General features: G+C 40.0%; 1 protein-coding gene across 2 annotated transcripts in view; it reads left to right on the top strand.

The window, feature by feature from the left end:
- The first annotated feature begins 3,863 nt into the window (after positions 1–3,863).
- The window catches only part of LOC124254892 (flavin-containing monooxygenase FMO GS-OX4-like), a 42,952-nt gene continuing 31,547 nt past the window's right edge, over positions 3,864–15,268 (top strand). The window contains exon 1 of one of the 2 annotated variants that reach the window (XM_046688725.1): positions 3,864–3,941. The gene's annotated coding sequence lies outside the window, so the exon portion shown is untranslated. Of the gene's footprint in view, positions 3,942–13,701; positions 13,720–15,268 lie in introns of those variants that run through there. The other variant, XM_046688729.1, reaches the window with a different exon arrangement.

Raw genomic sequence — 15,268 nt, 5'->3', positions numbered from 1 at the left:
GCATCACCCCCAGCTTCATGCATTGTTGTGGACCTACAAGATGTTGAACACCAGAGAACACCAGCTCATATTGCAGAAAAGAAAAGGTGTCTATATCTCGCAGGTGCAGCACTATTACTTCTTGAAGACCAGCAAATGCAGCAAGAGTAGGCCGAAGAAGAAGACGTAACCCCAACTAGAAAAAAAAAAGCAAGGACAGTGTGAGGTGAGGGAATGGTTGACTAGAAGACATCACTTCGGACATTATCATCAGTTATTGACCGAACTTCATCCAAGTGGCTACAGAAATTACCTGAGAATTTACCCCGACGTGTTCCAAGACATGGTAGAGAAGTTAACCCCTCATCTTGAGAAGAAGACCACATTCATGAGAGAACTGCTGAGACTCAAGCTCTCAACCACTCCTCGCTTCCCAGCCACTGGTAATTCCTATGCAAGTCTACAGCACAGCTTCAGAGTTGGAGCTACTACAATCGGCAAGTTCTTACCAGAGGTCTGCAAAGCCATAATTAAGGTCTACAAGGATGAAGTACTCAGTTGTCCCAAAACTGAAGAGGAGAGGAAGGAGGCTGCTGAAGGTTTTAGTTCCAGATGGATCTACCACAACTGTCTGGGGGCTGTAGACGGCAAGCACGTTGCTATGAAGGAGCCACCCAAAGCTGGATCATTATACTACAATTATAAGGTCTTCCACAGCATTGTGCTCATGGCCCATGTAGATGCTGGAAACAAGTTCTTGTATGTTGATGTTGAGGCAGAGGGCGGCTTCAGATGGAGGGACGAGGAAGAACTGCACTTTGCGCAACCAAGCCAGACTGCCTGGATCAGACTCACTCCCTAATGATGACAAACCTTTGCCACATCATTTCGATGTCCATATTGGGTCTTTGCAGTTACATCCAGCCAATGCTTGTGTTTTTTGTCGAACAGCTGGGGGGTGCTGCTTAACAAATTGGGCCAGCTTCATAGTTCCCTCATCTGTCCATTTGAATTTCTGGTGTCTCTTTCTTGCTAACTCTGATTCCTGTTTCTGCTGTGTTTGGGGTTGGGGCTCTTCTTGGGGCTCTCCTTGAGGTGCAGAAACATCAGCACTAAGTCTTGAGTGGGAGGGGGTAGAATAACCCTCCCACTCTCTGCAACCTCTGTCTCTATCTCTCTGTCTCTGTTTCTTGTCCGGTCTCTTCTTCCAGTCTTCTATCCACTGCTGGTCCTGCTCTTACTCTGGTTGTCTTCTTCTTCTTGGCAGGCATCTTGTTGACTGTTCGCTGTCGAGTTGAGGAATGTGGGGACTGGCGATTGGCACACTTTTATGCACGCACTGCTGAGTCCGCGGTCGTTGCTGTTTCGTGCGCCAACAATGTGTGAAGTAGACGTGCCCAATGTGTATCAATCGTGTGACATGCGCAATCTATTCATACTGTGCGCAAACTATGCAGGAACTCATCGTGCCATGACCACGTGAACAAGTCGTGACAATACACAAGTCCCGCACACCCACATCATGACAAGTTAGAAGGTGTGAACTTGGCACATTCTGTTGCGACCATGTCGCACACAGTTCGTGATCAAAGCGGGCCAATGCGCAACACTACGTGTCAATGCACGGTGGGCTGGAAATTGACACGCTTTTATACGCACTGCCCGCAGTGTTTGCGAGTAGGTTGCGCAATGTACATGACTAGTTCGCGCAAGTGGCAGGAAGATTATGTGTACCAGAATTTTTGAACATTTCAAACTTTTCTTTGCACACTGGTACACAACCCCCGCACAGTTAATGCACACTTCATACCAGTTTACACCAAATTTACTCATTGGCACGCAAAATTGTGTACCAGTGTGGGGACAAAATTTGTGCAAGTGTCAGGGTGGCTTCAACAGTCTGACTGTGCCAGGATCACCCGAACTCTCTCTGATGCATTTCATCTTTATCTGTAAAACATAATACGTGCATTCATAAAGTGCAGCAATTCACAAATATGATGTGCTCTGTTCATCGCTGGAACTTGTAGTCCTGATCAAACAAGTATGTCTTTAGCTGTGATTTTAAGAAGAGACAGTGGTAGCAGTTTTGATACAACCGATGCAAATGTGGTGTTTCAGTGATGGGTGTCTGTTGTCAACCAGTCCTATTACAAGGCTGTTTATATGTTTAGTTTTTGTGGACAAGGTTGATCAAATGCAGGTTGATACAGCACCGTGGTGGTGTGTGGTCCTGTGCATAGCCCAGGTCACAAATCAGTTGAAGTTAAGCAACGTTGGTCACGGAGAGTCTAGGATGGGTGACCATGTTTGGCAGCTTGACTAGTACTCCTGAGAGTTTCTAGGACGTCAGTCCTGCCCCACAATGAAGCACATGTGATGCATGTGGTCTCACCTTAGGTCTCCTCAAGTGAGTTTGTTAAAATTGCCTCTGTTCACCCAGCAGAACATGGGTACCTGGTGGGATAATTCATGTCACTATTAACCTCACAGGCAGATTGGGTTATCCGGGGTAATAGTAATTGCAAGATATTCATCCTGGAATGGTGCTATAAAAGTGGACTGTTATCATTATATTGTATTGTTATTGTACATTCCGTTGTAACAGATTGAGGCATGCCAGTCTCAAGGATCTAGTCCTCCTTGTGTGGATTGCTAGGTGTTGCTGTTAAGTTCCAGACTAATGATTAGTTTTTTAGTGCATATAATTTTGATAGAAACAAATAATTCCTTTCAAATTGAAAAGGAGCTCCAGTGAGATGGGAGGTAATCTATACTTGCTTCATTTAGGGCTTCAGTATTGCAGGGGGGGATAAACAGAAGGGAAAATAACGTGGTTCAGGGACTGTGAGACAGACTAGCAGGATCTTGGCCTGGTTGAGACTGGACATAGTGACCAGGCTTGTCTAGAGCAGTCCTGGTGAGGTGAAGTGAAATTGGGTTTTAACGTCGTGCTTGAGAATATTTCGCTCAAATGATGACGCGCATGCGTGTGTATGTGTATGTGCGGCTGCTTGTACTAGCCCAAACTTAAGCTGGTTTTATAGTGCTAGCCCACTGAGATACCATGCCGCAGTGAAGCATGAGTATCCCACTCAGACACATTATACTGACTCCGAGCGGACCAGTCCTTGTTGTACCCATTAATGCTGAGCGCCAGGCAGGGACCAACAAGTACCATATTTTAATGTCTTTTGTTATGACGCGGTCGGGGATTGAACCCACGACCTTCCCCGCTCTCCGGGCGGACGTTCTAACCACTACACCACGGAGGCGGTTAGAGCAGACCTGGGACGGACATTGTCTGATTATTGATTTGTGAGTAAACCTCCACTAGGTCATGCTTCAGTGCATGTAGTGGTCATTCGTTACATATGGACATTACTATAGCTGGTCCCTTCATACAGTGAAACATACAACATTTAGACTTGCACAAATCTCTATGGTAATGGGTGGTGGGGCAGCTTAGTGGTTAAAGCATTCACTTGTCATGACGAAGGCCCGGGTTCGATTCCCAACATGGGTACAATGTGAAGCCCATTTCTGGTGTCCTCCACCCTAAACTAAACTCACTCACTTAAGGTAACAATTAATAGTTTAAATGAAAATTTCTAAAAAATATAAATAACAGGCTGACGCCCTTAGACTTACTGTCCGCTTATCTCGACTTGCCTCTTTAAAGGTCAGAATTACAAAACATCCATGGGCTTAGCATTCAGTACAAGGCTGTACAGCATTGAGTGTGTTACATTATTAATGGAAAACAACTCTCAAGGGATGTTCCTGTTTCATGTCCTGCAATCAAACCATGATTATCATTATTGATTAGTCCATCCGACAACATTTTTGTCTGCTTGTATTGATTCCGACATTGTGTAACGTCAATAGCCTTGAAGAGCACAGCGACAGGTATCTGACGTGTATGGATGTGTTGGGAGGAATTTCTTGCTTGATATTCTGTGGTAAGCATGTTTTACGTCACCTGTTTTGGTGCTCCTATTTTGGGAGGAGTTGGTGGAGAGGAAGAGGGTGGGGTTAGAGGGTAGGGTAGGGTAGGGATTACACATTCTCAGTTAAGTACTGATTTAAGTTCTTTTTTTTTTAGTTTGAGTCCCGTCTCTCAGAATGTGACAGTAGATTTTGTACAATGCCCTGACAATGCTATGATGTCATGAACTTGATTATATCCAACACAGCCAATTCTGTAGTATATACTGTACTTGGCAAGGCAGTAGGTCCAGTAGAGGCAATAGCTGTAGGTAGCAAGCTCTACCAGGTAAGTCAGTATGTTTTTGGTCTTTGTTGGATGTAATAAAAGAGGCACATGCTTCTTTAAAACTGAAGAGGAGCCGCAGTGAAATGGAAGGATCAGACCCTGAGAAAATCTAGGCTTCCTTTATATATATCTGTAGCAGTTACAGTAGATAATCGATCTGGGATTACTCACTCTCAGTGGCTGAGTGGGTTAGATGGCTGACTTTGTGTACTTAACTGAGAAAGTGTAATCCCAAATATAACATCCCAAATATGTGTGCTGGTGATTAGGTGCTTAACTCTAAGAGTGTGGGTTCGAATCCCAGATGGGACTCAACCCCCATATATACTAGAATCTGTACTTTACTGAGAAAGTGTAATCCCAAATGTAACATCCCAAATATGTGTGCTGGCGATTTGGTGCCTAACTCTAAGAGTGTGGGTTCGAATCCCAGATGGGACTCAACCCCCATATATACTAGAATCTGTACTTTACTGAGAAAGTGTAATCCCAAATATAACATCCCAAATATGTGTGCTGGTGATTTGGTGCCTGACTCTAAGAGTGTGGGTTCGAATCCCAGATGGGACTCAACCCCCATATATACTAGAATCTGTACTTTACTGAGAAAGTGTTATCCCAAATATAACATGCCAAATATGTGTGCTGGCGATTTGGTGCCTGACTCTAAGAGTGTGGGTTCAAATCCCAGATGGGACTCAACCCCCCTATATATACTAGAATCTGTACTTTACTGAGAAAGTGTAATCCCAAATATAACATCCCAAATATGTGTGCTGGCGATTTGGTGCCTACCTCTAAGAGTGTGGGTTCGAATCCCAGATGGGACTCAACCAACCATATATACTAGAATCTGTACTTAACTGAGAAATGTAATCCCAAATATAACATGCATTACATATGACCATTTTCTAAATGGCAGTGTGTCTGTACTACAGTAGGGCTTGACAAAAGAACAAGGGAGATAGTTCTATGGACATAAAACTTCTTTACTACAGTATATGTGTTGTTTCGGTATAGATGCTAACACCATTATCAACCAATTTACTTGGCAAAAAGGAAAATAATGGTTTAGGCGTGAGCCTTTGTTTAAGGGCTATAGTCTATATCTAAATAATTGAATGGTAAATTCAGATTATCGATCAATTTAGAAACAGTACTGTTCCAGGACTTTGAGTACTGGTTTGACCATCTAAAGATCAGACTTTGTAATCTGGTTTGGTCCAATTTCTGTAGTTTGCTCCAAAATGATAAAATTTATACAAATGAAATACAATTTCACTAATCTCACTAATTGAGCATTTTGTTGAAACAAACTATGGCTCATGTGGACTAAGTGTTATCAAAACACTAACCCCAGTCATCCAAATCCCACTCTGGCTATGTGAGAGACTGTTTTGACAGAATCTGGCTAAGTGAGAGGGGACACCCTATGATGTACTAGCACATATTTTGTAGTGATTGTTATTTTAGAATGGCAAATTCTGCAACAAGAACACAAACTGACATGATGGAAGGTAATTGTAAAACACCATGAAATATTCTGTATCGCCTAGGCAGTTCTGCGAACAACTCAACTGAACATTCACGGGCTACATCTCCTAAATAATACCGAATCTCTTCATTTATCAGACCATCGTGGCATTTCCCACTGCAGTGTATGATCAAACTGTTGCCACTTGCATATTGTATGGTTTTCACACTGCTATGAACTTCAATGTAAAGAATATATACATATAAAGCAACAAAGTATTATCAAATTGTGGAAACCATCAATTGACATACTTTGAAAGGAAATGAATTATACTATTGTTGTTTGTCACTGAGGTTAGTTTTACGACACACTCAGCAATATTCCAGCTATATGGCGGCGGTCTGTAAATAATCGAGTCTGGACCAGACAATCCAGTGATCAACAGCATGAGCATTGATCTGCGCAATTGGGAACCGATGACATGAGTCAACCAAGCCAGCGAACCTGACTGCCCGATCCCGTTAGTCACCTCTTACGACAAGCATTGGTTACTGAAGATCAATTCTCGGATCCCGTTAGTCGCCTCTTACGACAAGCATGGGTTGCTGAAGATCAATTCTCGGATCCCGTTAGTCGCCTCTTACGACAAGCATTGGTTACTGAAGATCAATTCTCGGATCCCGTTAGTCGCCTCTTACGACAAGCATGGGTTGCTGAAGATCAATTCTCGGATCCCGTTAGTCCCCTCTTACGACAAGCATGGGTTACTGAAGATCAGTTCTAACACGGATCTTCACGGGTTTATTGTTGTTTGTCTGTGTGAGACTTTGAAATATAAATGTACAGAATAGGTCAAAGGAAAAAGAATTGAAAATGAACTACAGGACACCCTGGCTGTAGAGCTATATTCCAAAACAGATTTCCAGCAATTGAAATTCCTAGCATTTAATGCCAAACTGGCTATAATTTCACCGCCAACCTTTTTCAGAACAAATATCCAATTCCCTGGTTATATAGCCCCCAGCTGTAGCGCCATAATATTCCAGAATGTCATCGACACCATTTTTCAGAACACTTGTCTAATTCCCTGGTTATAATGCCACCGGCCATAATGTCATGATATTACATAATTGATTTCCACCAAACGAAATTCCATATAATGCCAAACTATATTAAATGCCATCGCCAACCTTTTACAGAATTCGGTTATCATGTAAGTTTCATACCAAAAGGTTGACTTGGCAAATAAGCTGCTTTGATCAGCTGAATAATTAGTGTCTGTTCATAGTTCAGTGAGTGTTTATCGTTGGTTAATCCCATCAAAAGTTATTCCTGTGGGATTCATACTGAGAGAATGTTTCAAAACCTGACTGGCCTAACTCAAGATAATTGATGAAACTCATTGCTTATTGATATTTGATTACTTGATGTTGGAATGGTTGTGAATGACAAGCTTGGCTTCCCATGTTATAGTAACAAATAAACCCATTTAAATTGAAAAGGAGCCCCAATGAGATTCAGAGGAACCTGAACCTCCTGAGGAAATCTAGACTTGCTTCATTTAGGGTTTAGAATTGCAGGGAGGGCTAGGAAGTAGGGAAAATAATGTGGTTCAGGGACTGTGAGACAGATTTGGTGTCCCTGGTTGAAATACCATAAATGTTCCTAGACAAATGGTGGTGTAATGATACTGACTGAGTTTGGTTTTATGCCGCTTTTAGCAATATTCCAGCAACATCACGGCGGGGGACACCAGAAATGGGCTTCACATATTGTACCCATGTGGGGATTCCAACCCGGGTCTTCGGCGTGACGAGCCAACGCTTTAACCACTAGGCTACCCCACCGCCCTGTTGTAATGATAAGGGTACACTCAGAGATGTACATGGAAGTATTGACGTCTTTTGTAGATTGTACAATTCTTGTAATCATATGACCATCATGAATGCAATCATGGAAGTCAGTGATATTTAAATTATTTCTGGCTGACAGTAATGTTAATAGGCTTTGGAAAATTGTTACTATTTTATAGCTGAGTTTATTGCCTTCAGTTACATTAATTTGTAATTTATTTCCAGCCTGTCCCAGCATAAATGTAGATGTGCATTCCAGAATTGTACTGCTCATGTACAATCAAGCTGATGCTGTACTTGACTGCATGAATGGGGATGAGTCTGACATATGGGTACATTTGCAACAGACATCTGTTATCCATTTAACAGTGTGAATAGCAATATGTATTCATAGTGTTAAATCATCAACAAAACAGCCTCGAAGCTGCAACTTGATTAATGCCCCATGTCTCTCCCGATAGTGATCAGACGGTCTAAAATTACAATGTAGTGCAGTCACAGCGATACCTCATGTGTTATTTAACATCTTGTATTTCCTCTATTAGACGTCTGAGTGTCTACTGATGTAGCGCTATGTGTAGACTGGGGATCTATCAGAGACTGATGTCTTTTGAAGCCTTTCTTGTGGTTAGTGGTTAAATCACTACCTTACTGAAGTCGAGTTATACAAAGGATACATTAGCAGAAAGTGGCCATCACCGAGTGAAGGGAATTAGTTAATAATCTAGTGATGCAAGTTAAATATCTAGGCATGAAAGTTAAATATCTAGGGATGAAAGTTAATGATCCAGTGATGAAAGTTAATAATCCAAGTTAATAATCCACTGATGAGAGGTTAATAAACAAGAGATGAAGGTGAATCATCCAGTGATGAAGGTGAATCATCCAGTGATGAAGGTTAATAATCCAGTGAGGAAGGTTAATAATCGAGTGATGAAAGTTAATAATTCGAGTGATGAAGGTTAATAATCCAGTGATGAAGGTTAATAATCCAGTGATGAAGGTATATAATTCGAGGAGTGATGAAGGTTAATAATCCAGTGATGAAGGTTAATAATCCAGTGATGAAGGTTAACAATCCAGTGATGAAGGTTAATAATCCAGTGATGAAGGTTAATAATTCGAGTGATGAAGGTTAATAATCCAGTGATGAAGGTTAATAATCCAGTGATGAAGGTTAATAATCCAGTGATGAAGGTTAATAATCCAGTGATGAAGGTTAATAATTCGAAAATCCAGTTTATGATGAAGGTTAATATTCCAGTGATGAAGGTTAATAATCCAGTGATGAAGGTTAATAATCCAGTGATGAAAGGTTCATGAAAAGTTAATAATCCAGCTTATGAAGGTTAATGATGAAGGTTAATAATCCAGTGATGAAGGTTAATAATCCAGTGATGAAGGTTAATGATTCGAGTGATGAAGGAGTAGGTTATTAATCCGTGAAGTTAATAATCTAGTGATGAAGGTTAATAATCCAGTGATGAAGGTTAATAATCCAGTGATGAAAGTTAATAATTCGAGTGATGAAAGTTAATAATCCAGTGATGAAGGTTAATAATTCGAGTGATGAAGGTTAATAATCCATTGATTAAAGTTGAGAATCAGGTGATGAAAGTTAATAATCAAAGTTAATAATCCAGTGATGAAAGTAAATAATCCGGTGATGAAAGTTAATAATCCAGTGAGGAAGGTTAATAATCCAGCGATAAAAGTTAATAATCCACTGATGAAGGTTAATAATCCAGTGATGAAGGTTAATAATCCAGTGATGAAGGTTAATAATCCACTGATAAAAGTTAACAATCCACTGATGAAGGTTAATAATCCAGTGATGAAGGTTAATAATCCAGTGATGAAGGTTAATAATCCAGTGATGAAGGTTATTATGAGTAATTAAGGTTAATAATCGAGTGATGAAAGTTGATAATCTGGTGATGAAGGTTAATAATCTAAGTTAATAATCCAGTGATGAAAGTTAATAATCCGGTGATGAAAGTTAATAATCCGGTGATGGAAGTTAATACTCTAGTGAGGAAGGTTAATAATCCAGTGTTGAAAGTTAATAATCCAGTGATGAAAGTTAATAATCAAGTGATGAAAGGTTATAATTCAGTGATGAAAGTTAATATTCCAGTGATGAAAGTTAATATTCCAGTGATGAAAGTTAATAATCCGTGATGAAGGTTAATAATCCAGTGATGAAGGTTAATAATCCAGTGATGAAAGTTAATAATCCAGTGATGAAAGGTTATAATTCAGTGATGAAAGTTAATATTCCAGTGATGAAAGTTAATATTCCAGTGATGAAAGTTCATAATCCAGTGAAGAAGATTAATAATCCAGTGATGAAAGTTAATAATCCAGTGATGAAAGTTAATACTCCAGTGATGAAAGTTAATATTCCAGTGATAAAAGTTCATAATCCAGTGATGATAGTTAATAATCTAAGTTAATAATCCAGTGATGAAAATGAATAATCCAGTGATGAAGATTGATAATTTAGAGATAAAAGTTAATTATCTAGTTATGAAAGTTGATATTCTAGTGATGACAAATGCAGTTCAATTAGCACATGGAGTTAGGCTGCTGATTCCTCACTTTTCATTCATATCTTCAAATCGGCGAAGAAATATATATAGGTCTTCTGCATGTTGTAAAATCTTAAAACATCCAAATCCAAAAGCAAGTTTCATCCAGAAATATTTCACCATTTGGAGGTGTGTTTTTAAAGGAAAACAACAATGCCAGTCCAAATTGTCATGAAAACTCACCAAAAAACATGAAAACAACAACAAAAGGTACCACTTCACCACACGACTGATCTGTGTAGCAATGTTTCAACCAGAAATGTTTATCATGTTTGTTGTTTGATGCCGCACTCAGCAATATTCCAGCTACATCGCGGCAGTCTGTCAATAATCGAGTATGGACCAGACAGCCCAGTGATCAACATCATGAGCATCAATCTACGCAATTAGGATACGATATGTCAACAAAGTCAGCGAGCCTGGCCACCAGATCCCATTAGTCACCTCTTATGACAAGCATGGGCCGCTGAAGATCAGTTCTAACAAGGATCTTCACAGGTCCAGACATGTTCAATAGTTTAGGAATTCTGCTCTGGAAACAGAAAAGATGGTGTACAGATGGACGGACGGACATGCTGATTACTGTATCCTCTGTTCTTGTAAGCGGGGGATAACACATTATGGACCCTGACTTTATTAAAGATCTGGCATTAACAGAACCCCACCTTCTATAATTTTTGGAAAGAGAATATGACCCGGAGTAAATTAGAGGCATTACATCTAATGGAGGAAATACGGTATATGTGAGGCCAGACATTTGATGTATATTATTTAGTGATAGACTGTCCGGTGGGAATCTACCTGAAGTGGATTAAGTCCGCTCTGGTTAACTGTAATGTGTATAACGTAGATTCCACATGCCCTGTCAGTTTAAGGCTGGACTTCCTCATCACCACCTTGGTGAATAGAAGACATTTTAATACCGAAGAGTTTTATCCGAAGTAGGTGGGTATATTATTGAATGAATATTGTCCACATTGCTCTGGGCATGGGCACATTTATATGAATATTATGAAAATTGCATGACAATATGTTCTATGTATGAAACTGAGGCCGTTTTTAAAGAGAAATGACACATTGTGTGTCCCTGACTTTTAGGAGTATAGCCTAATCAGGACTTGACTAGGTATATAAACATGCACCAGAGTATCAACTAGTATTGAAAAATGCCACCCAATATTTATGTCAACATATGGCTGAAGTATTGGGTTACCAGAAAGTACGTTTCAGGACAGAGTTTTAAAATTCAGAACTTAACTCCACATAACATCGATCTTGGTACACAGTCAATACCTTAGAAATTGTATTTACCATACAACATCACTAATCCCCATGTTCTGTGTGATTTGTCCTCTTTTGTTAGGTTAAATGTAAAACCTTGTTTTGTTTGGTGCAGATTGTTTTCAACCTTGTTTTGTTTATTTGGTGCAGCTTGTTTTTTAACCTCGTTTTGTTTGTTTGGTGCAGATTGTTTTCATCCTTGTTTTGTTTGGTGCAGCTTGTTTTCATCCTTGTTTTGTTTATTTGGTGCAGCTTGTTTTTTAACCTCGTTTTGTTTGTTTGGTGCAGCTTGTTTTCATCCTTGTTTTGTTTGTTTGGTGCAGATTGTTTTCATCCTTGTTTTGTTTATTTGGTTCAGCTTGTTTTCAACCTTGTTTTGTTTGGTGCAGCTTGTTTTCATCCTTGTTTTGTTTATTTGGTGCAGCTTGTTTTTTAACCTCGTTTTGTTTGTTTGGTGCAGATTGTTTTCATCCTTGTTTTGTATGGTGCAGCTTGTTTTCATGCTTGTTTTGTTTATTTGGTTCAGCTTGTTTTCAACCTTGTTTTGTTTGGGGGAGATTGTTTTCAACCTTTGGTTGGTTTATTTGGTGCAGCTTGTTTTCAACCTCGTTTTGTTTGTTTGGTGCAGCTTGTTTCTTAACCTCGTTTTGTTTGTTTGGTGCAGATTGTTTTCATCCTTGTTTTGTTCGGTGCAGCTTGTTTTCATTCTCGTTGTGTTTGTTTCGTGCAGTTTGTTTTCATCCTTGTTTTGTTTGGTGCAGATTGTTTTGAACCTCGTTTTGTTTGTTTGGTGCAGATTGTTTTCAACCTTGTTTTGCTTGTTTGGGGCAGCTTATTTTTAATCTCGTTTTGTTTGGTGCAGCTTGTTTTCAACCTTGTTTTGCTTGTTTGGGGCAGCTTGTTTTTAATCTCGTTTTGTTTGGTGCAGCTTGTTTTCAACCTCGTTTTGTTTGGTGCAGTTTGATTTCATTCTAGTTTTGTTTGTTTGGTGCAGTGCAACTTGTTTTCAACCTTGCTTTGTTTGTTTGGTGCAGCTTGTTTTCAACCTCGTCTTGTTCGTTTGGTTGCAGCTTGTTTCAACCTTGTTTTGTTTGGTGCAGCTTGTTTTCAACCTCGTCTTGTTTGTTTGGTGCAGCTTATTTTCAACCTTGTTTTGTTTGGTGCAGCTTGTTTTCAACCTCGTCTTGTTTGTTTGGTGCAGCTTGTTTTCAACCTTGTTTTGTTTGGTGCAGCTTGTTTTCAACCTCGTCTTGTTTGTTTGGTGCAGCTTATTTTCAACCTTGTTTTGTTTGGTGCAGCTTGTTTTCAACCTCGTTTTGTTTGATGTAACGCACACCTGGGGTCTTAAATCAAGTTCCTTAAATAACGGGGCGGTTGGGTAGCCTAATGGTTACAACGTCCACTCGTCATGCTGAAGACCCGGGTTCAATTCTCCACTTGGGTACAATGTGTGGAGCCCATTTCTGGTGTCCTCCGCTGTGATGCTGCAGGAATATTACTAAAAGCAGCGTAAAACCACACTTACTCACTCCTTAAATCAAGCCTTGATAACAGAATTAGATTGATTTTTAGAGCATGCATAAATATATACAACAGAAAGTCAAAATTTAAGTCCAAAAGTCAAATGACCATTACTATTAAGTAATCAGTGGTCATCATGGTTAATGGTGTCTATCTTTGATTTTCTGTGGCTAACATTTCTCTTTTTCTATTGGTAACTCCATAGAAACCGACCCTGCAAATTTATCCTGACCCTGAAAACTTATCATTTCCACTCAAAGTAGTTCTACTATTTTCAGGGGAGAATCTTATGTCTTTTGCAGCAGCAGTCTCGAAAAAACCCATTTTCAGCCCACGAAGCCTAAAGCTTGCTCCACGTCATTTCCACACGTTTCAGTGCTATCATATGGATCATGACTGCATATTTAACTGCATCATTTTCCTTTATTCTTTATAGAAAAAAGTATCTGTAAACAAAACCCAACATCTTTCTGCCCACGGAAGCAAAAAGCCCTTGAGATGACAATGATATCTCACTTCTTATCGGTTCATCATAGATCTGTATAGAAAATATTATAATTCTCACACACATGATCTCTCTTGCGTGCCTAGTAATACAGTCATACTGCATATACCATGTGTGCATAAACTATTAAATCATACACCGTGCAATGTGCAGTGGGACAAGGTCCATGGTCTCATCCTCCTAGCCTAACCGTTTTCAATTCTTTTCCAAGAAGAAGCGTCCTTTATACAAGCCTCAAGGTAGGATTTTGGAATTTTCACATCTAAATAATGATTTTGTTTTGCAGTAAGTAAATTGAAAACATCATCTGCTTTGTATTTTCTTTAAATCTGAGTAGTATCAAGAGAGTGAGTGATGTTTTATATCAGTATATAACAGCATATGGTCTCTGAAAATAGCTGAAGCGAGATGAACAAAGGGTAGAAAAGGAGGGAGGGAGTGGATTTAGTTTTACGTCGCTTTCAGCAATATTCCAGCAATATCACGGCGGGGGGCACCAGAGATGGACTTCACACATTGTACCCAATGGGGAATCAAGCCCGGGTCTTCGGCGTGACGAGCGACTGCATTAATCAGTAGGCTACCCTACCGACCCCTGAATAGTATCAAGTCTGTACAAGATGTCATATTGTAAACATGAGCACACTGAACTATCCATACTGACAACTCACCCCAGAACTGTTTTATTACAGTGATTCCTACAGCAAGTGAGTAACTGTTTCCTTGTCATTGTGACGGGAGCGCAGATAATTCTGAATACAATTATGTACAGAAAAGAATTAGCGATCAGAATTCTGTGGGTAATTTTGAATTGAAACAAATCCAGTATTACTTCCATGTCGTAGAGGATATTTTATAACAAATGTTGTTTTCAGTTTGGTTAACTGACTTGGAACTACACATAGTTTTAACTACACAGCGCTGGTGCTCCTCAGAATCAGTAGTAGTTGGTTGGTTGGCTGGTTGTTTAACGCCGTACTCAACAATATTCCAGGTATATGGCGGCGGTCTGTAAATAATCGAGTCTGGACCAGACAATACAGTGATCTACAGCATGCGCATCAATCTACGCAATTGGGACACGATGACATGTGTCAACCAAATCAGTGAGCCTGACCATCTGATCCCGTTAGTCGCCTCTTGGAACAAGCATGGGTTAAGGAGGACCAATTCTAACCCGGATCTTCACGGGTCATTGACACTATGTACCTATCCATGTATCTGGGATACAATGACAGTCACCAAGACTGAGCATCTGATTCATCTGATTCTGGGATCTGTGTTCTTACCCACACATATTCGGTCTTACAAGTATGGACCAAATATTTCACTATATATATCTTTACACCCATAAAATGCAATGTTTAAGATGCCTGAAATCTCTGTTAAGATTTCTCTCAGCAACGTTAGTGGGCCATCAAAGCTCTTTATGACTCATTTGTTATCAGTACGGTGTTCTCTATGTGCAATAATGGAATAACTGGTGCTTGTCCACAAAGACCCGTGAAGATCCGGGTTAGAATATTGATCTTCAGTAACCCATGCTTGTCGTAAGAGGCGACTAACGGGATCGGGTGGTCAGGCTTACTGACTTGGTTGACACATGTCATTGGTTGGTTTCCAATTGCGCAGATCTATGCTCATGCTGTTGATCGCTGGATTGTCTGGTACAGACTCGATTATTTACAGACCGCCGCCACATAGCTGGAATATTGCTGAGTGTGGCGTTAAACTAAACTCACTCACTCACTCACTCCATTTTGAAGACCTTTTCAAAACCATACTCAT

The sequence above is a fragment of the Haliotis rubra genome, unplaced genomic scaffold, assembly GCF_003918875.1.
Source record: "Haliotis rubra isolate DU_JTF1 unplaced genomic scaffold, ASM391887v1 Scf586, whole genome shotgun sequence".
NCBI lineage: Eukaryota > Metazoa > Mollusca > Gastropoda > Lepetellida > Haliotidae > Haliotis > Haliotis rubra.
Note: the sequence above shows the minus strand (reverse complement) of the source record. Positions and strands in the feature narration are given on the sequence as shown.